This window comes from Pteropus medius, unplaced genomic scaffold (genome assembly GCF_902729225.1).
Source record: "Pteropus medius unplaced genomic scaffold, Ma_sr-lr_union100, whole genome shotgun sequence".
Classification (NCBI taxonomy): domain Eukaryota; kingdom Metazoa; phylum Chordata; class Mammalia; order Chiroptera; family Pteropodidae; genus Pteropus; species Pteropus medius.
In genome coordinates this window covers 2,892,696-2,915,746 of record NW_024351732.1, presented here as the reverse complement: position 1 = coordinate 2,915,746, position 23,051 = coordinate 2,892,696, and the positions used below count along the sequence as shown (strand labels likewise).

Here is a 23,051-nt window from a genome sequence, read left to right as displayed (position 1 = left end):
TGACCCATTGCTCTCATTTTGAGTATGAAAAAATGAGATTATTCAGAACACTTTCCTGTGGTTCATTGCTATAATTGTGAAAGTCTTTAAACAAAGCTAACGCATTTAGCACCAATTACATTTTTTTTTTCTGAAATTATCTTGAAAATACTCTTGCCCATTCTTGAGCTACCTGGTTTTTGTTTCTTATGACCTAATTTAACTTAGCTTGTATTGATTCATTTGCTTCTAAGGTTGCAACTTGTATTCATCTCATGCCTTTATTCCTTTTTAATGAGCCACCCACCTGAGACATTACATCAATACCTAGTTCACCTGTCCACTAGTCTCAAATCACTGCTGGCACACTTTCTCTAGAGAGAAACACATTCAGAAATGTACTTCCTTCATCTTTCTGATCTACAGAAAGATCTCATGCCAATTTCTCAGGGAACAATAAAAGAGTTAACAACAAAAAAAAAAAACGTGTCAAACAGTTCCCAAAATTTTACACAAAGCCATTGAAAAATATGGGTAGCTGTCATAGGAAGAGTTACAGTGGAAGTAGGTTGCTATCCTTTAATACAATGTGTGCTGGATATGAAAGTGAGTCATGTCTGTAATACCTATCTCTTCCCATTAGACAATAAACAACTTGAAAGAAAGGACGATGTCATCTCCATCTTAATATCCAGCATAGAGTATGACAGATAGAAGAACGAAAGTACTCAGAATGCCTTTTTTTTTTTTTTTGAATGATTGAAAAAGAAATAAATGGCAACCTAGGCTTGGTTTTGACTCAATGTTCGCATCTACAAAAGGAGCCGAGTTAATCTGTACAAGTACAACAGAGTTCTTATGTAATGTAAACAAGGTAATAGCTATTATAGTACTTTAAAAATTTAAAGCACTATGCATATATAAGCAATTTTTATTACGTCTGTTACGAACTATATTACTGGTGTTTATCAAAAGATGGAGAGCTAGAGATTGTTTTAGACGTTCAGGAAAAACCTCCCTTGGTTGTTAAAATCCCATACATACTGCTTGCTATTTAAAATTCAATGATTAGATATTAATATTTTTTTAATTTAAGCTTTAGCCCTATTAAACTTTCTTTTTCCTTAGAGAAAAGTATCACATTATGTTTTATCAGTAGCCAAGTCTCCTGAACAATGTAACTTTATGCTTCTTGTCTCATATGCCATTCAGTTAATTTCGCCATTTAATCTCAAAAAGCCCCTCATTTACCTGATACATAGTCAGCTAGTCAGCCCGCTTAGTAGATATATTTACAACTTGATGTTAAAGAATTAGTTTCATCTTTTGACTCAGTAGGCATGCTCTGAACAAGGTAAAAGTAGAAAAGAAAAGGATATGTTGATGGGTCTAACATGATGTGGTAGAGAGTGTGAGGTTTTATAATCTGAAAAAAAGGAGGGAATATAGGAATAACAAAGGAAAAATTATTTTAGCAAGGGAAGTCTGGAGTCAGCAAATACCATGTGGTCTCCCTCAATTCTTGGCTAAGAGACATTTGTTATTAAGTGTCTAGGGCAGAAGGTGGCTATTTCCCTGGGTCTGGTGAGAGCAGGTATTTATTTAGAAAGGTTGGGAAATCAATATGTCTCTGAGGTTTGCCATCAGAGTCATTCAATTACTAATAGACATGATTGCAGCATGACTCTGTTTCTGCAATTTGGACAAGAGAACAAACACAGAATGATTGATTATAAAGAAAAATAAAGTCAAAGGGATAGAGCATTTATTCTTTCAGGAAATAGACCTCTAGAGTGAAAAACCAGAGCCCATTTTCTTCCGAGGAAGTATAATGAAATAACACAATATACACATACCTATCTCCTTGAAGATGCTCCAGCTCTTGGAAGGAACAGAGGCAGAAAATGCTACATCATCACGATTCTTCCACTTTAACAGCTAGGATAGGACAAGCTGAAAACAAGAATTTTGTTGGCTTTGGCTGGTGGTATCAGATTTTATATAGAAACTTGACAGCTTGCCCCATTTGTATTACAATGCACTACAGGATATTTCTCAAGAATTTATCAATGTTTTCTCCCTATTAGAACACTTTTTCCTCATATTTTCAATTTAATATTCACTGTTGAACTATTCTGTTTTATAAAAAGACTGACAGTTTCAAATCTAGATAATTTAGAATTAGATAATTCAAGACAACCAGCCTCTGGTGAATATCTGATTTAGAATTTAAAAGAGTTGCAAAGTTACAAATCGGATTATCCATGCTTATCTCTTAAGAAGATTTCTCCTTCTAAACATGTCACTGGTTCCTTAAGTTCAAGTTCCAATGGGGACACTAGGCATTGATAAGATTCTTCCAGTAAATAATGACCTTGATGGCTGACTTAACCAAGAGTCATTTCCTTCAGAGAAACCATTCAGAACACAATAGGTTATCCTTAGGATAAGAATGCATCAGGTAGGTACTAGATTTAGCAGGGTGATCATTTTATGTTTTTATAAATGTCTACTCATTATGTGTACACCTGAAACTAATATAATATTGTATGTCAACTGTAATTGAAAAATAAAAAAAATATATATTAAAAAAAAAAAAAAAAGAATGCATCACTCTTTCTCTAGAAATAAGGTGTCCAGTTCTTGAAAGCAAGTCTAGGAGAGCCTAGTGAGCATGCATTTACATAAGATTTTTAAATTATAGAAGAAATTCAATTTTTAAAAGAAAACTAGTTTACTAGTTTAATTTTAGGTTTACGGGAGAGTTATAAAGACAATATATTGCATTATTAACCTTCAAGCAGCTTTCTCTAATCTTTTAGAGAAATAACTTTTACGTTATACAAAGCCATGGTATATTTATTGAAACTAAGACATTTTTAATGCTGATACAATACTAATTCAGAAACAAACTATTTTATTTGGATTCTTACTAGTTTTTTCACTAATGTTCTTTTTCTCTTCAACGTCTGTCCTAGAATACTATATTGTATTGAATCATCATGTCTCCTGAGTCTGTGATGGTTTCTCAGTCTTTCCTTGCTTTTTTACGACTTTGATTATTTTAAGAGTACTGACTAGTTATTAAACAAACCTTGAGTTTGTTTAATGATTCTCAGGACTACACGCAGTTTATTGCTTTGGGGAAAGTATACCACAGAGGTGACATGCCCTTTCCATGATATCATATTGGGGAATCTGGTATCAATATTGCTGACGATGTTGAAATTGATTATTTTGTTAAAGTGGTGTTTGTCAGGTTTCTCCATGAAAACTTAATAATTTTTCCTTCTCTTACTCTATTTGTTACAAATGTCAGTTTGCACCTAAAAAAAAAGAAAAAGAAAAAGAAATGTTTTTTGAATAAAAGACAGGTCCCACCTTGGGTCACTACTATGTATATCAAAGCTATAGGACAGAACTGAACTGACAGGAGTCTCTTTGAGAGAAAGACTAAGGAAATTTAATTTATTTTGACCCAGTCTCCACCTGACAAGTGTTTTATTCTAACAATGTAGAAGCAGAAAAAACTATATACAAAAATTTAACAGTAGTTTCCTATGATAGCTGTAAGACGTCGGAGAATGAGCAACTCTAGTTTGCCATTACATTTTTGGAGTACAATACAAAAAGGAAAGAAAAAATAAAGCATTTCCCTATCAAACAAACAAAAAAAATCTGTGGGAAAACCAAAGAATCTAGTGCATCACCGCAGCAGCAGCAATTTGCAAACCAAGCACATTCCGTGATGAGTGGAAGGGGCAGAAGAACATAATGGGTGCACAGAAATGAAAAGAAGTCTCCTAGTCGAGGTCACGATGAAATCTGAAGGGGGTTAAGGAATGAAGGAGAATGAATCTGTAGGGTTCATTACTTGAGAAGCCAAGGAATAAAAGAGAGGAGGTTAATTACTTAGGTGGGGTGGACTTTGTAGACCCTTCATGATAACCAAACTTTCTAGATACTTCCAACAATACTGTGAAGAAAGGCAGAAGGACATGGCAGAAGCTGAAGTTCTACATTAGTTAGCAGCAACAGACTCCGAATCAATTATCCAATGAATGTGAAAAAATTCATTTGGAATGTATGTATATATAATATTGTATATTTATTTAAAATCAAGCTAATCACTGTCACACCTCATATATATATTTTTTTCCCTCAGGAAATAGTGACCTTCAAACTAGGAAGGTACTCACAGACTCAAGAATGTTCAGATTTTTCCCTATAGTGAGCTTGTTTGCTGAAGGAATTTTAAAGCTCAAAAACTATTTTACCATGACAGCTGAAAGTCTAGCAGGATGAGAACAGGAAATAATTCAATTAGAGACACATTTAGATGAATCTTACTTTTCATCCAGTAAGTCCAACTGCTCTCCAAATTTCAGAGTAATAATGTAAAATGCCCTTCCTACCAGCTTTGGGTTTTCATGCAAGACATTAAAATAATTTGTCCAGATACAACCCAAGGAAAGTAGAAGAGTCTTTTTTATTGTATAAATATATAAATATTAAAGCACTGAAAATAAGTTGCATATTTTGGTTTGTTACCTAGAAATAGAAAGGGATATATATATATATATATATATTTGGTCATCTATACTTATATAGTCTATAAACTCATTACTGCTCATAACTAAATCACTTCTTTTTTAAAACAGGCATCATGGCAGGCTGTACTCACATGGTTCACCCTATAACTACAAAAACACACAAAAAAGATGTTTCATAACCTATTTAAAATACACAGCCAAATCAGATGGAAGAAAGACAAATCCCTCAGATGTTTGAAATAAAGAAACAAAAGCAGAATGGTAGGCAAGCCTAATCAATATGGATCCATGAGGTGTTTAGACCAAGAAGAGATTCTAAAGATCTAACCATAAATAAAATTTAGACAGGAAACTAGAACTTTTCTCGTTGTTTAAGCCTTGAACTCTAAATACTACCTATCATCATGATCTAAAAAAAATTTCATCCAATATCCCAGCAATGAAAAGTTATAAAAGCATTTCTTCTTTCTCATCTTTGGATAGGGAAATAAATATAAAAACCCCAAGAATTCATGTATCTAGGTATAGAATACTAATTTATAATACCTACATGGAAGAAAAACTACAAAATAAGAAATGAACAGAATCTGGTAGAACCACTGAAATTCTTGGGATCCCTAACAGAAACCAAACAAGCAAAAATAATTGAATTTAAATGCCTTAATAATTCAGGATATGCAGAAACGATACAGAGTAAAAAATAACCCAAGCTGAAGAGTAGCACACCCACACAAAATAATTACAGACAACATGAGGAAATAAACTATTGTAAGAAAGAGTCCACACATAAACAGAAATAGCACAAAAAACTGAAAATAGCTAAATAATCTGAAAGTGGCTATTACATAAGTTTGCTTAAAATGGTGACAGGTATAATATGAAGGACTAGAAACTGAAGCATAGGATACTATAGCTCTTCCTCTCTCCCTCTCCCTCCACAGCTCTGCCCTCCCTTCCTCTCTCCCTCCTTGTCCTTCTCCCTTTTCCTTCTCTCAGCTCCCTAATATAAAGAGAAAATGCTGCTATCAGTGTCTTCCAGACCTGGGATTTTGACTTTTGGCTATAACAAAAGCAACAAGAAGCCATACGTGTCATTGCCTCAATGGATGGCACCACCGAGTCCAAGCAATAGTAGCCCTAACAGTGGCAGTGGAAGCAATGGAAATGATCAGCTGAGCAAAACCAACCTGTACATCTGGGGATTGCAGCCAAGCACTACTGACCAAGTTGTGTCAGTCATATGGCGAGCTTATCTCCACTAAGGCCACACTGAACAAGACCACAAAAAAAATGCAAAGGCTATGGCTTTGTGGATTTTGACAATCCTTCAACTGTAAACTGTAATAGCCCTGAAAGCCAGTGGTATACAGGCACATATGAAAAGCAACAGGAGCGGAACCTCAGAAATTTATACATATCAAACTTCCCACTCACAATGAATGAGCAAGAACTAGGGAGAATTCTGAAGCCCTTTGGCTAGGTTATCTCCACTTGAACCCTTTGAAACATCAATGGGACCAGCAGAGGGGGTGGCTTTGCCAGGATGGAGTCCACAGAGAAGTACGATGCCATCATGAACCCCTTTAATGAAAAATATATTAAAACACCCCTGGAGTACCAAGCCCATCTGATCCACTGCTTTGCAAATTTGCTGATGGTGTTCTAAAGAAATGACAGGATCAAGAAAAATCTGTGCAAAACTGACAGGCCTAGCCAAGGAATGGAGACATGGTGATATTGCCTTGACCTATGGCCCCACCACAGCTCTTCGGAATTTTACCCAGCTCCTTATAACATCACACCCAAAAGGATGCTTGCTCAGTCTGTAGTCTCTCCACATCTTCCATCTCCTGAGCCTTCCTACCAGATAGTAACTCAGACAACTCCTCTACAAGTACCTAACTTATCTTGGATGCACCACCAGTCATACTTCATGTAGCCTTCAGGTTCATTTCTGACACCAGGGATGAATCACCTCATTTTTCTCCAGCTTGCCTCCATGATGGGACTTCTTACCCAGCAACTGTACCACTTTTCCCTTAGCACCACAGCATGTCTATGCCAACAGCTGTAGCTACACAAGGAGCTTACATCTCCCAGTACAACTCTGACTTTTTCAGTTGAGGAGAGTAGCGGCCAGTAAAATCAAGTGACAGTGGATGTTCCCTCAGCCCATATGGTCTATTCTTTCCAGTTCAACAGGTAACAGTGGATTCCCCCCATCATCTTTGTTGAACACAAATGAATTATTAGAGATGCTGATGCTCCCAGACTCCAGAGGGTTAACCAGGAATACAGGCCATGTAGGGGCCCTGCTAAGAACTGACACTCAGCTATCGTTTTTCACAGGCCTGGGCCTGGAAAAGAAATCTCTTCTACTTCTCTATTGCTGATGGAGGCTAGAGGAAATGCCACTTTTTTGCATGTGTACTACATTCAAGGAGATCGAAAACTTTTTTCCTCCTTTCTTTCATAATAAAATATAGGACACTATAAAATAAGTGCAGACATGTTTCACATAGACACAAACTGAATTTCTAGATATAAAAATATAATCACTGAAGTAAAAGAAAGTTCGTAGGCAAATTAGACAGAGATGGCGCCTTAACTAGTAAGGCAGAAGATTAAAATGAAGAAATTAGGATAACATAGTACAAAGAGAGAGATATGAAAACATGAAAAAAACGTGAAGAATGCTTAGGAAGGTAGTAGATGATCCAACATAATTTAAACTGAGCTTCATAAGAAAAAAAAAGAGAAAGTATTTTTGACAGGAGTTATTTAAAGAGAAATTATCTGTGAATTTTTATTAACTGAAAAAGACAAGAGTTCTAGGATGGAGGAAAGACACCAATTCCTAAGCAATAAAAATAATTATAAATACACACCTGAAAACTTGGTGTAGTAATTGCATAATTTACAAAACAAAGGAAACATAATTGATTAGGAAAGCAGAAAGTGAAAATATTTTTTTATAAATAATATATTAAAAATAACAGAAAAGAACATTGCAAACTAGGTTCAACTTTGTGATCAGAACAATTAAGATTAAGAATGTCTGCTCTTAATTTTAGAATAAAATGAAATTAAGTATTCCAACTTAAAAGTACATCTCCACTAACATAATGAATCAGAGCCTTTGACTGAGTTATTTGCAAAATGTGTAAATTTTAATAGCCCCACAGAGTTGCCACAAGCCACCAAGGTGCACAAGGGCCAAATAGGCAGGACCCCTCTCCTATGCCCACTCCAACTTAAGCAGGTATGTAGTTATCAGTATGTAATTTTTCCTTGAAGAGGGGTTTATGCAGTTTTTTTTTAAGTCTGAATATCAATATCATGTGCTGTTTTTCCATGTGAATATTTATCCCTCTCTTTAATTCTCAATCTCGCTAGATAGATCTATACTGGATTGATAAGAATAGAATATTACCAACAGTAACAATAGAAATAGCTATTGAGATTTACTTTTTTTTTTTATTGAATACTTAGAACTATAGAGTAGGAATTTCATCTAGACAAATGGGTTAGGAAAATATGGCTCAGATTGCTTAGGAACCCTTTAAAATTCTCACATCTGGTAAGTGGCAAAGCCAGAATATGTTGCACTCTCAGACATGAAAGAGATAAGCACGTGTGTGTGCCTTTTACGGCCTTTAGCCATTCAGCAACATTTTTTTACTTTCTTTACAAAATTCCATTATTCAGAAAAATAAGAACACCAAGCACTTCTTCTGGACCATGCATATACCTGTTAGGTCAACTCTTCCCTCTCAGTAGGTGGGGCTAATATTGCAACTAATTATCCTATTGCTTTCTCTAATAATGAGTAGCTGACATATCTTTTAGCTATTTAGCTTTATTATGGACCTTTCCTTATATTTATGTGCAAGAGCCTCTTACATGTTCAAGTTGTCTAAAGTCATGATTACTATGTCCTTTTCATTAGCATTTTATTCTGAAGGGCTTGTAGAGGACTCTCCTTGACATCAAATTTCAGAGGAGTACTTGTGCTACTGCTGTAATGTCTGGAATCTGACACAGATTGGCAAATCAATCAAATGATCAATCGATCGATCAATCACGGAGATTTTAAGCAGAGGTTATATAGTGAACACCTTCCATGGAGTATTAATATGTATCATGTATTGAACGCTAGCACTGTGCCACACTCTTCCGGGCACTTTATTCACATCATTGCATTTAATATTACAGCAATTTGATGTTATGAATTACTATGGCTATTTTCCTTCTCTGTTTATTCTACTTACAGTCTTTATTGAAGTGTTCCTGACTTTTCCTTTATCTCCAGTGCTTACTCTTCCTAATTAATGACTCTTTCCTCTAGATTCTAAAAACAGTATGCATATAACCCTATTGGAGCCCTGGTCGCATTGCAATACATTCAGGTGGGCTGCGTATATCATCTGTCTTCCTCCATGTCCATATGCTCATTGAAAGACACCGTCACATTTTGTTGATGATATCGGTGAGCACTAAGAGGGACAAGAGAAGTAAAGGTGTACTTGGGAACAGTCATCGTAACTTTTATTTGTTGTACTTCTACAACGTTATTCTAGGCACTTCTCTCCTTTAATTCTGAAAAAATAAATAAAAGTAACCACATTTTACTGGGGCCTCAAGAAGTCAAACTACTTGTCCCAAGTCACTTAAATGTACTCTGTTTGAACCCAAGTTTGCCTGGCTCATAAATACTCTCTCCTTCCACATTTCATGGAACTTATTAAACATTTTTAATGATTTAAATTTTGATTTGCAAAGTTGTTGTGACTCTAAGTGCAGTGTTTCCTTTATTGTATTCAGTCTCTTGGTAGATGTGTATTGATTATTTATAGTACCAGAACAGGATATATTAAGCAACCTCTGCTGCCTGAAAAGGCCCACTAAAATACAGATTATAGCCCAAATACCTTGTTTGTTAGCTATGGTAGCTTGCAGTGATCCCAATTCATTTCATATATTCCCTCAGATTCCCTAGCTCTCTCTCAACAGCTTTAGCCAATGGCTATCAGTGGAAATATATATATCACTTCTATGTAAAAGAACAGGGAAGTAGTCTGAGAATTCCATGTATGATCTCCTTCCCTGCCTTGGCAGTCAGAACATCTGCAGTGGTGAAATATCCATCAGCCCAGGTCTCTGAGGGACTATGTGGAACGAGCATTCTGCAAATGTGAGTTGGACACTTAGCATGAATGAGAAATACACCTTATGCATAGTCACTGATGTCTGGGAGTTAATTTGTTACCAGAACACAACTTAGACTATCATGGCTAAGACAATAGCAATTACCAATGAAAGCTTGACACCTTCGAAAAGCAATGTATCACCAAAGCATTAATATATATATATATTAATATATATTACATACATATATATGTGTGTGTGTGTCTATATTATATATATGTAGACACACACACACACATATATGTATGTAAACATTATACGCCTCTTTCCAAAATGTAAGAGATGTTGGGCATCTACCTTTCTGCCTGTTTTATGCAATGAGCATTGGACATAAAAGATCTTATTTTTGTTTCTGGCATTCTAAAATAAAAGCCTGGTCAACTCATAGTGTTATCTGTAACACATATTAAAGAGGAGGAATTTTAACATAATAGTTTCAAACTATAATAAGTTTCAAGCCTGAAGCAAATTTGTCCCAGGGGAATCTGGTATAATAGTTATTTTGCCAAAGAACTGTTGTTCATTATTGAAAATCAGAATCTAAATTATGACTACTAATGTATTTTAAGTAATAGGCCTACATTATTTATATATCAAATATAGATTTCAACAATCTTTGTAACATTTGACAGTATTTCCATGTCCTGTGATACGTTATGTTTTATTCGGTCAATAATAATATTAATTGAGTACCTACTCTGTATTAAGAATATCACTATGGATAAGGTATGATAAATTAATGGTCCTGTTACCATCTAAGAGCTTACAGTTAAGAAGGATAGCGAGACACATTAGAAAATAATTCCAAAAGAAAATGATACAATGCACAAGGAACATACATAAAGGAAAACACTATTCAGCCTATGTGGCGGGGGAGATAAGAAAGCTTCATTGGGAAGGTGGCAACATTGCTGTGAAAGATCTGTAGGAGTTAGAATGTCAGTCAAAGGGAAAGGGATTTTAAATGAAGAGAACAGCATGAATAATAGCAGAGGGATTCAACATAATATCCTATACTGACTCTAAGTAATTCACTACTACTGGATTATGACATGCAAGGTATGGACTATTAGGAGACAGGATTATAAAGGTCTCTCATTATTTTCTAATCGTATGGAGCCACTAATTTATATATTAGGTAGACCACTCTTATGGCAGTGTGAAAGGAACTTTGAAAGGAATATTTTCATAAGAAAATAGTTCGGGGAGAAAAATAAACTTTAAGAAACACTATAAAAATTCATCATTTTATTTATACCACATCGAAGTTTGAGTCATGATTTATTGAAACCATATGCTCTTCTCAAAACAGACTCACTGGGTAGATATAATAATAATCAACCCAAATTATCTCAACTACTTCAAATTCTAATAACTAATAAAGTGTTTTTCTATACATATGCAAATATTTGATGAGCCACAATTAGTGAGGGCATTAAATAATGTCAATATATGAGAAATGAAATAGCAAAAATCCTGTGAATCTGATCGTTGTTAAAACCAGGCTGAATAATTCAGTCTTCTACCACAGTGTTTCCCTAGTCCTTTTTTTAGGCTTGAATTATTAATCCTCTTCTGCTTTTCTAGCTAGACACCAACATATGGATACAAATACCAACATATAAAAATATTTTCTGAATAAATAACTCATATAAAATAATACATCATAATGCAACCTTTAAAATATAACTTAGCAAACAATTAGTGACTACTCGCAGGCTAAGAGTACATAACATGATATGAAAGATTTATATTATAGGAAGCAGAATACAATCCGTTGAGTAATGTGCTATTTTTCTTCCAAAAATATTTAAAATGAAATATTGGGTCTATAAAAATAGTATCTAAGTGTCAGGGAATGTAAAAATATGTTGAGGTTTAAATAGGAATTATGATGCTAGAAAGTATGAGATGGATTATTTAACACAATTAAGAGTTCAGCCCACTGCTTTTCCCTTGCGGTGGAGACTGACTAGTTGTCCCCCAAACTCATTTCCCTTTCCTCCTTGATACATACCAGATAACATTTTCTAGCTTCTTATGCAGTTTTGGCCAATTTAATGAGGGTGGAGTTAATGCCTGCCATTTCTGTTCTCGGTCCATTCAAAAATAAATTAAAATCAAAACTCTCACATGCAATAATTTACACTACCATACCCCTTATTTTCCAAATGAATTCATTTGATGCAGTGGAAGGTCACTGAAGCCCTTGTTGATATCAGAACCACCATTTAGGAGGAGGCTGTGCCATCTGTTGAACATCCTATTGGATTTTACACAATCGAGAAATGAACTTTGGTTGGATTAAATCACTAATATTTGGGGATCTGTTTGTTAAAATAGCTAGTTAGTACAACAAGAGTAGATGAATGGATCCGTCTCTCGGGAACGTGTGTGTGTATGCATATATGTAATATATATATATAAATTTATATTCATATATAGTTATATATTCGTATATATTGTTTATATGTTTATACATGTTATTTTATATATAAGTATATACCTATATATAAAACTGCTCAATGAGACTAATGTATATATCGAATATCAATGAATAATGTATTGAGAAAACCCACATTAAATTATTCATTGATATGAAGACAAGAATATTCTTGTATGATTAGTGCATTTTCTCCCTGAAAATAGACATGTGTGGGAAGATAAATTGTATTCAAATATATCTTTGGAGAATATGGATTAAGAATGAGAGAGAATGAAAGAATTGTAGTAAAGGAGCAAGGAAGATAGATACCAATGGTTTCAGGCATAATTACTGAGAGCATGTCAGAAAGATTTAAAAAAAGGAGACTTTCGTTTTGAAATAAATTGTAATTAATCACATTTTGCCAAGCATAAAAATAAATACAGCCAAAATATTGAACTATCAAAGTAGAGAAAGGAACACATAAACTTAAGTTGGCAAAACTGTAAGCATCCACAGTGCAGACAAGGTAGTGAGGACAAGAATGCTGGAAGCTTGCTGGGTAGAGATGCTATAATTCAAGTGCTTTCATTATGTATTTACACCAAGATAGTCAGGGTTATTCTTGACTTCAATTTTGTTATATCCTTATGAATCCATTGTGACTTTTCAAATGTCATAAGTTTAATAAAGCTGCATTTAAGTTTATTTACATAGAAAATTTCTGGACATTTTTCTCAGTTATTTTATGTCTATAACAGTAATAAAACATTTTTTTCCACTGGCAGGTGAATAGGGCCAATGTCTCTACCAGAATGTCTCTCTGCCCTTTCTTTATTATCATTGTCTGATTCTAGGAGTTATTTACATCTGGAAATAGAACATTTTCAACAGAAATGTAGAAAAGTAAACGGATTTGAGAACTCAGTCGTAGATAAAACAAGGAGCATTTGGCGACTAAGTAGATGTAGTTGGTCAAGGAAAGAAGGAATTCAAGATTATGTCCAGATTTTTGACTTAGGCAACTTGATGCTTGGTGGTATAATTTATTGAGTTATAGAACAGAAGAAGAAGAAGAATTTGGATGAGATAGATGATTTCACTTTTCGACAGCAAAATTCCATTGACTGTGAAATATCTCAGTGAAGGTATTAAGAAAGCAATTAGAAGTGAATATACAACTTAGAGGAGAAAAATCTGAGCTGAAAATATGCATTTATAAGCCATAAAATTGGAAGCGATGAGTGTAGCAACGGGAGAGGATTTTATCACCTATGAGTGATGTGAGAGTGATTTTTCAAAGTGACTAATAAAAATGCCAGGATGGAAAACATGAGAAGAGTAACCATTGATTGATAAAGATTAAAACTTCAGAGAATACCAAGTATTGGTAAGGATGTAGCACAATAGGACAACAGGGACTCTTACGTATGCTAGTGGAAGAGAAAATCTGTTCAATTAATTTAAACATTCAATTCATATTTCTTTTGTAAAGTAGTAAGTATTCATATTGTATGATATCACAATTGTAGTTTTAAGAATATATCTAAATAAATGTTTATACATGTGTATCAGGTGACACACGTGTGTAAAAGCATTCATAGTAGCATTATTTGTAAAAAAAAAAAATAAAAGAAAGAATAAAGGAGAAAATCCAAGGGTTTATCTACAAGAAAAGTAATAATGCGTACACGTTCAATAACATAATAGTGAAAATTATTATAATTTCAACATGAATGAAACTTAAATTATATTGAGTGGGGGAAAAAGACAGAGAAGAATACATATAATGTGCTGCCATCAATATAAAACTGAAAGCATGCAAAACTTTCAATATGTTGGTAGGGAGATATATATATAAACTATAATAATAAAAAAAACAGTAAAAATCAGATCTCCTTGGTAGGAGAAAGATATAAATGATGACCATATTATTTCATATGGGTAAAACGTTTAATGATAAAAGCAAATTTTAAAAATGAAATGGGTACTTGCAAAGGAAATTAAAAAGAGCTCTCATGAAAGTAAGAAAATTACTTGGAGAAAACTATAGAGAAAGCAATGTTCAAAGAAAGGCAATCTTTTGAGGTAGAGAAGCAGAAGATTGTCAAGAAAATGACTACTGGTAAATAGTCAAGAAAAGTAAATCAGAAAACTATTCAGTTAGTGTTAAAAAGGTAATTGGCAATATTAGCTAGGGTAAATTCAATAGAGGGGATTGAAAACCAGAATGGGCTTTTTTGAGGAATGAATAGAAAGTGAGGAAGTGGAAAGATCAGAGTCAAAAAGGTGATGGTTGAAACTTGAGGGTTTGGGAAGGATATATGTTTAAAACCAAAAAGCCTTGGACTTGCCTAAGTACTTATGAGAAGGAGCATACAGAATGGGGAGGAGTCAAAGCATAGAAAATAAAAAGATCAGTTATTCAATTGAGTGAGTGGGATGTGGGGAGATGATATGATCTAGATTATAGATGAGAGGTTCAGCTTCTGGTCTTGACAGACAAGCCTATATTATCCCGACTCTTCAACTGAGAACAGCTTTGAAAGCTGAAAACAAAGACTTAAAAGAGCAACAAAAAAGCCAGGATTTGAATGGGTTAAGATGGGCATTTACTGATTCCCAGTGTAAAGGGATAGAAGGCAAGCAAAACGTAGCAGCACAAGGCTTGCAGCAACTGCTCTAAGTTGATGCAGAAGTTAGAGTTCAGAACTGCTAAGCCAAGATCCTGGAGTGGATAAAAATACCCAACATTTTCCCTATGAGATATTTGACCAAGCATACACTGTGCATATGTGGAAAAACACCATGCAGTCAGAACTATCTAAGCAGCTAAAGAGCTGAGCAGAAATTTTAGGATTCTTGTGCTTGGGAGACAAAGTTGAAGATCCAGAACAAACAGGGTGGAAGAAACTTGATAATAGCTCAGGCTTTCGGTGGAAATGCAGGTGTTAGACACTAGGAATAGAGCTTATTTTGGGAGTAAGAGCAAACCATCTGCCAAACTCTATCCCCAAAATACCTGCTTTCCAGATTTTTTTAAAATCCCTTCCTGGAGAAAAAATATATTATCATCTTGACCTTCTATAATTATCCATATTCAATGGTTGGCATTCAATAAAAATGGCAGGCATGGAAAGAAAGGATGAAAAGATGATCTCCCCTCTCCCCGAATGAAATAAAATAAAGAACCAACACGTGATCTGGATATTAGAGTTACCAGATCTAATTTTTTTAAGCTACAAAATATATAAGAAAATAGAGAATATGTGAAAAAATTATAAGAGAACTAAGAAAAAATAATCAAATTTAAAAAGTTAAGTATATACAATAGCTTATTTTAAAAATCTAGATTAGCCACAGCAGAAAAGTATATTGTTGAACTGAAAGATAAGTCAGTAGAAAAAATACAAATTGAAGCACACAGAAGGAAACAGAATAGATACACAAAGACAAGGTGGAAAGGTATAATGTAGCTGGGGCCTCATATGGAAAGTTAAACAGAAAATGGAACAGTTGCAATATTTGAAAAAATACTAGCTGATGATTTTCCAGATATATTCATAGGCATCAATCCACAGATTTAAAAAGTTTGGCAAACGCTAACCAGCATAATGCAAAGAAAACCACATCTCAGTACATCATATATTTACTTGCAAACAGAAAGTCCACGAACAGAAGAAACTAATAGTGCAGTGATGAAATCAGAATAGCAATGACCTTTGTGGGATGGTATTGACTAGACAGAATAAAAGGAACTTCTGGTATGCTGGTAATAATTTATTTATTGATCGAGATCATTATTAAACAGCTATATTTAACGAGTAAAAAAAGATTCTCACTGGACACTTTGTTCATAATTCTTACATATGCTATACTTCTATAAAAAGTTTATTTGAAATAAAAGCTCATGAACTTTATGTTTTGAGACTTGACAAAATAATTTTAAGATTTATAGAAACCTAAAGAGTTAAGGGTGGTCAAAAAGGGTGGTCTATTTGAATAAAGAAAACAAGGTGGGAAAATTTGCTCTACCAAATATCAAGGCTCATTATAAAATTACAGGAATTAATGAAGTATTATTCTTTAGGAATATTCAAATCAATCAAAAGAATAGAAGAGGCCCAGAATAGAGACCCATGCACATATGGCTATTTGATATATGATAAAATGTCATGGACAAACAGAAAAGTCATTTTTTTCCAAATAAAAAAATTGTGCTGGGACAATACTATATCTACCTGTACGGGAAAAAAAGTTGACCCCTGTATCACACTAAATACAAAATTTAATTTTGAATTATAGCAAATTAAATTATGAAAGGAGAATAGTTAAGCATCTAGAAGTTAATATAGAAGAATATTTTTTAATTTGTAATTCTTTTAATTTTAAGAATATCTTTTAAGTTACAAAATTATAAAATTACTTGGAGTAGCGAAAAACCTATTAAACAGGACAGGAGAAAAAGCAATAAAAAAAATGACCATATGAAAATTTTTAAGTATTCTTTATAAAAAAAAAAAATTCACCCTTAAGAGATATAGCTGACAATTCACAGAGTGACGAAACTTATGTGTGCTACATATCCACAAAAGAATTGCTTCTAGAATACAAAAAGATCTCCTGCATAACAACAAAAAATAGACAGACAACCTCACAGCAAAATAGACTAGATATTTGAAAATCTTTTACAAAAAGGATATACAAATGGCCAATAAACATGTGTTCGACTTCCCTAAAGAGATAATTGAAAATTAAAAGCACAATGAAAGCCACTGCACACCCATCAGAATGACTGAAAATAAGAAAATATCAGGTGTTGGTGAGACTATGAACCAATGACAAACTCTTACAATTATGGTAGTGTAAATTTACACAGTTCCTTTGGGAGATCGTTTTATATTATCTACCAATGTTGAATAAACTCATACCCACAGACCCAAAACTACCATTATTCGATATCTCCCTAATGTAAAAACATACCTTATGTGCACAAAAAAATTAACAAAAATGTCCAGAGGAGCATTATTCATAATATCGCCAAACTGAAAATAAATAACCTGCATATGTCTCCACTGTAGAATGTATACAAATGGTGTTATGTTCATATAACTAAATGAAAATGAACAAAGTATATAAATTTCGCAAAGTGAAAGCCAGGCACAGAAGACTGTTACACGAATTCATTTATATAAAATTTAGAAAACAGGCAAAACTATAGTGTTCAGAGATCCATGATTATGGAGTAAAACCAAACAGATGCAATAAAATAATTACCATATAGATCAGGTCTGGGGCTGCCTTTGAAGGAAAAGAAAGGTTTAGTGACAGGTAACAGTATGAGGGAGGTTCCTGGGTCCTAAAAACATTCTATTTCTTGACCTGTATGGTTGTAGGCTTTGTAATAAATCATTGAACAGCATATATTAGTACGTGTGTGTGTGTGTGTGTGTGTGTGTGTGTATGTATGTGATTTCTTTGTGTATGTGTTCTATGTAAAAAATAGTTAAATAAATAAAAATTTTTAAATAATAAAATTAGTTAACATTTGTTAGAATTATTTTATGAGTTACAAAATCTACACAGGGAGAGGTTTTTCTTTTCATTAATGTTATTAGTTTCAAGAAGCTTATTACCACCTAATAAACATTTTCATAATTTTTAGTGGACAATCAAATAAAAAGAACAATTTAAAAATGTATGAATACGATGTTTTCCTTAGACCTTTTAACAGGTATAACTGAGGGGTATAAATTCTGACCAAGAAGTCTTACTCCAGCTCTGACATATTTGCTGTTCAGACCATTACAAAGTCAAAATAAGCAACCTGTGCCACTTTTTCTCCACCTGTTAAATCATCTTCTAACATATATCTGTCTAACTCTTTCTGGAGCATAATCTAAGATTATACAGTTGTTTTTAAAAAATCCTTAAATATGTTGCGACCATGGAGATAATAGCTGTATAGATCAGTGATTATTAGAATGCTTTACAAAGGAATTACTGAACTCACACTAAGAGTTAAAAGAGATAAGCTTATCCATTTAAAAAGGCAAAACTATAGTCGTTAAATCACAAGGCACTGGCTACGGTTTTTCCAATAGTAATTTGAAGAGAATTTTTCATTTCAGTATTTCTGAAGGTGGCAGCAAAAACTTGGCGTTTGAGGTTTCTGAATCTCTTAGAAACCATTCTTTATGATTTGATCTATGCTGACAATTATTTTACTTTATAATATATGTCTCACAAAATTTCCCAAAAAAGATATATTAGGAAATTTATAATATATACGCAATATAGAACAAAGGTAAAAGAAAGTGAATATTTAGAGGAAAGAGGTAAAAATTTAAAAAGAACTGAGATAATTACTGTAATTAAATATTAAAGTTTCCATTGTCATGCCGAGTGTTTATACTTTGTAAGAACATTTGTTTCCCAAAAGCTTTCATGTGATTGCTACCCGTACTGTCAAAATGCTCTATAATCAGTTATGTGAGAAGCCTGGCTTGCTCTGTACTACATCAGTTAGAACTTAGGGACCAATGGACCAGGCAGTAGGAACTGGCTCATAGTCCAAGCTATTGTCCCTGATTAGTTTTGTACTATTTTTGTAATTTTATGCAAATTATCATCTTCTGAAGCTTCCGTTTGCTCTTCGGTCAAATGTGGCTGTATGGCAGGATAACTACTTAAGTTCTTCTCATCCCTAATCCATGATTTGATTCGTATATATCAAACTTTTTTATCATATTCTAGGGAAGCAATATTTTAGTCTCACAGATCATGCAGTCTCTGTGGCAACAACTCAACCTTGATGTTGTAGAGTGAAAGGAGCCAAGACAATACCTCAACAAATGTGCACGGTTGTGCTCCAGTAATATGTTATTTACAAAAAAGGGCTACAGGCTGGATTTGACCCTTGAGCATTTTTTGGCTAATTCCTGGCACTTGCTGACATGTTAATAGTCATCTATCAAGTACTGGGTCAAAACTGGATATAGATATAATTGTGAATAAAGCAGCTAATGAAAATGAACTCACAAACACTGCTAACTTGGGAGCTTAAAAAGAACCTGTTTGTTTTATTTGCTCATTTATGCCTAAATCTTCTACCAACCTGCTTGTTAAATGGGATTTTTGAGATTGTATTTCAACTTGCTGGATTGAGATTCTATCCGTGTATAGGGAAGAGATGGCTTAGAGAAACTGGCAGTATGGTCTCTATCTTATGCTATACCTTCAGTTACACACGATGCCTACCTTTAAGCATTCAAAGTTAAGTGGAAGCTGAATAATCATCTGTAAAATAAGATCAATGCATGTACCCACATAATAAATCAGGTTTTGCAAATAAGTTTTCTTCAAAAGCAAGTTATGTTATGATCATTTAAAATGGATTCTGGAGAAGGTGGGGGTACTTCAATTTAAAGATAATGTGTCATTTGGGTTTTTATTTTCTTATTTTGTCCATGCTTATCTCTATCTGGCTTTTACACCAGGGACTATCTAAGAAACTGCTATGACTAAGTGGTTTTGAAGAACTCCATGGGATTTTTCCATATTAGGAAACTGAGCAGAAGTACCTACCATTTCCATTTTGAGTTTACCATTGGTCAGATCTCAGAAGTAAATAGAGAAAAACACATAAACCCATATTTAATAGGAATAACTGGACACTAATATAATATTACTTCCTTTGAAATCCATTATTGGATTATAATTTTATGTTATTTTGGTTATTCAAACAAACCACTAAAAATAATGGTTCCAGGAAACAATTAGCAATCTTTGTTTAGTGAATTAGATCTAAGCATTAAAAGACGGATGAATAAATTATAGTATAATAAAGCTCGGTAAAGATATTTAAAGAGTAAATAAGATATAAACTCTCATTAATACTCCCATAGAGTTTATCTCGAAGAGTTTTACAATTCACAAACCAAATTCTGATTAAAGAGTATATTGTATATTATACACTTAAGGCAATTGTGATTGAAGTTGCCAATTTTTTTTTTTTAATTACCAGATTGTCACATACATCACCCATTGGCTTTATAAAAATCATTCCCAAAATGTAAGATGATGATGTTATAAAGATTATTTCTCTCAGGTAATGCAGCCCTACTTTAAAGATTCAGGATGTTTAGTCTTTATAGCATTTTGTAAGAAGGCCCATTAGTCTATGTTCTTCTCTGCAATACTAACTTATTCTATTGTACATAATTTATACTGTTGTTAAGTATTTATTGACTGATATTCCTTCTTGCTATTGAAGATTTATAGCACCAACACTCAGGAGTTCAGCATTCTTAGAGTAATAGTAAAGAATAAAGTTAACGCACTAGAAAATTTTATAAGAAATATATATCACTTCTGCACAACCAGTGTTTGGGGATCCTTCTTTTATGAAGTTACGTCTTATAAAATTCTCTTTGAAGACTGTTTCACGCAAAGGCTAGTTCCCAGAAGTTACCTTTTTGATATAAGATGAGGCATTTTCCATGTTAGTCACCTCCCCCATGTGTGCTCTGCTTTGATGATCTAGATTTGTATTTCTTGTGACTACTTTAATCCAGACTGCGTAATTATTCACTCCTCAGTTGTGGCCCATAGGGCCAACAATTAGCCTTGACAAATAGATTACTGGCATCCTTTCACAAAGACACTTTGAAACAAATATAAAAAAAATATGCTTCAAAAAGAGACATTCTTTGAAAGCTGATCATAAGAACAGTGACCACCATATGCCAACTGTATGATTTAGGTAGACAATGAGAAGTTTAACATATTATCTTAAGATAGAGTAAAGTAGTACATTTTGCCCAATAGGTGGCACTGTTTCAAATCAATATATAAAATTGTGACATGTGGATCAAATTAGGTAATATAATCAGCCAATAATAAAATACAAAGACCAATGACACAGGTTATCCAACCAAAAAAAAATAGCTTCAATAATTATAACAGTAATGATAACAATAATAGTAATAGTAATAACTCTCACCATTTATTTTGGTTATTATGTGCCTGTCGCCCTGTTGTCTTCTTATATATCTAATTTTATTGCATTCTTTTTAAACCATGTGAAACAACACACTATTATTAATTTTCCTCGTAAATGGAAGAAATAAAGACTCAAGGAGGATAAAAAATTTGCCCAAGATCACAGAGATAGTAAACTGCAGAGATGGAATTTATGCTTCTAACTTTTGGATTACAAATTTCTATACTCTTCTTTTTCTAGCTTTATTGTTTTTAAGGTATAATTAATAAACAAAATTATATATATATACATATATATATATAAAGTACACAGCATGGTGATTTGACATACATATACACTGTGAAATTATTACCACAATTAAGTTAACTAACACACCCATCACCTCACATGGTTACCATTTTGTGTGTGTGTGTGTGTGTGTGTATGTATGTGTGTGTAGTGAGAATGTTTAAGATCTACTCTCTTAGAAAATTTAAAAATATGGTACAGTATTATTAATTATGATCACCAGGTTGTACATCAAATCCTCATAACTTATTCATCTTATAACTGAAAGTTTGTACCTTTGACCAACATGTCCATATCTGTAGCCCCTGGCAACCACCATTCTACTCTCTGTTTCAATAAAATTAGACTTTATTTTTAGATTCGACATATGAGGATGATCATACAGTATTTGAGAACATTATGCTAAGTGAAATATGCCAGACAGAGAAAGGCAAGTCCTATATTCTTAATTGCTAAGATTACAAACTAAAAATGAACAAACTGACAAATTAAAAGACCTTAGAATTTATGAGCTAGAATTATGACCAGATGTTTAATTTATATACGACAGTACTTCTGTCATATATAAATTGGCCTGTTTTCTTGGTGTAATTTCTATGGGCACCCACTTTTACTTTTAAACATGTCCCAGAATGGACAATATATTATATGGTCTATCTAGCTAGATGCATCCTTTGAGAGCATTTTGTGTAACACATGAATGTTACAAATACAATTCAGCCTAAAAGAGATAATGATTTGTCTGTGATCTCATAAGTAGTTATTGGCAGCATACTCTGAAAACTCTGTCCACTCAAGCTTCCAGAAAAACTAAAATTCATTTCAGCAATTCAATGGATATTTGTTAACAGCCTACTTCATGCATAACCTTGTGCCAAGTACTATAAAGAATACAAAGAAGCAGACAAATTTTCAGTTGTTCTTAGGCAAGTGAGGAAATTCCTGGGGAAACAAGACATAGGTCAAATGCAATACGTAGAGAATTGCCTCATAGAACGATTGATAACTGGGTGTTCATGAAACAAAATGGTAAGCTAGAGATAATGTTAATTATAAAAAGAGCATAGCAATACATTGGCATTAAGAAAATAAAAGTTGAAATCCAATAGATTTTCTTGAGTGTAGAGTCTAGTTCTTTGTAACCTTTTCATTGTTGGTAATTTCATAGATCCATTTCTCACTACCTTTGAGAAATATCTGACAATACGCCAATTAGGAAGGTACTATGCCTTGATGAATTTTAAAATAGTTCTATGGATATTCGTTCTCAACTACTTAGTAAATTCTTTGTGGCCAATGAACATAGTCATTTCTACCTTTGGACCCATTAGAGAGGAAGAGGAACAGGGTATATGTGTGTGTGTGTGTGTGTGTATTGTGTGTGTGTGTGTGTGTAGTAGCAGTAATAGTAGCAGTAATATAAAGTAGCAAGCTAAATTAAAGAGGTAACATATTTTCTGGAATATTTCCCATTACTAGGTGAGGACCATAATCCAAGAAGATACTGATATCTAAATATACTAATATCTATAAGTCTAGATTACATTGATTGATTCTTATTTAATATTTCTGGGATTATTTCAATAGGATTATA

General features: G+C 33.5%; 1 pseudogene; it reads left to right on the top strand.

The window, feature by feature from the left end:
- Positions 1-5,548: 5,548 nt before the first annotated feature.
- Positions 5,549-6,816, top strand: LOC120588977 (RNA-binding motif, single-stranded-interacting protein 2-like; annotated as a pseudogene).
- The last annotated feature ends 16,235 nt before the right edge of the window (positions 6,817-23,051 follow it).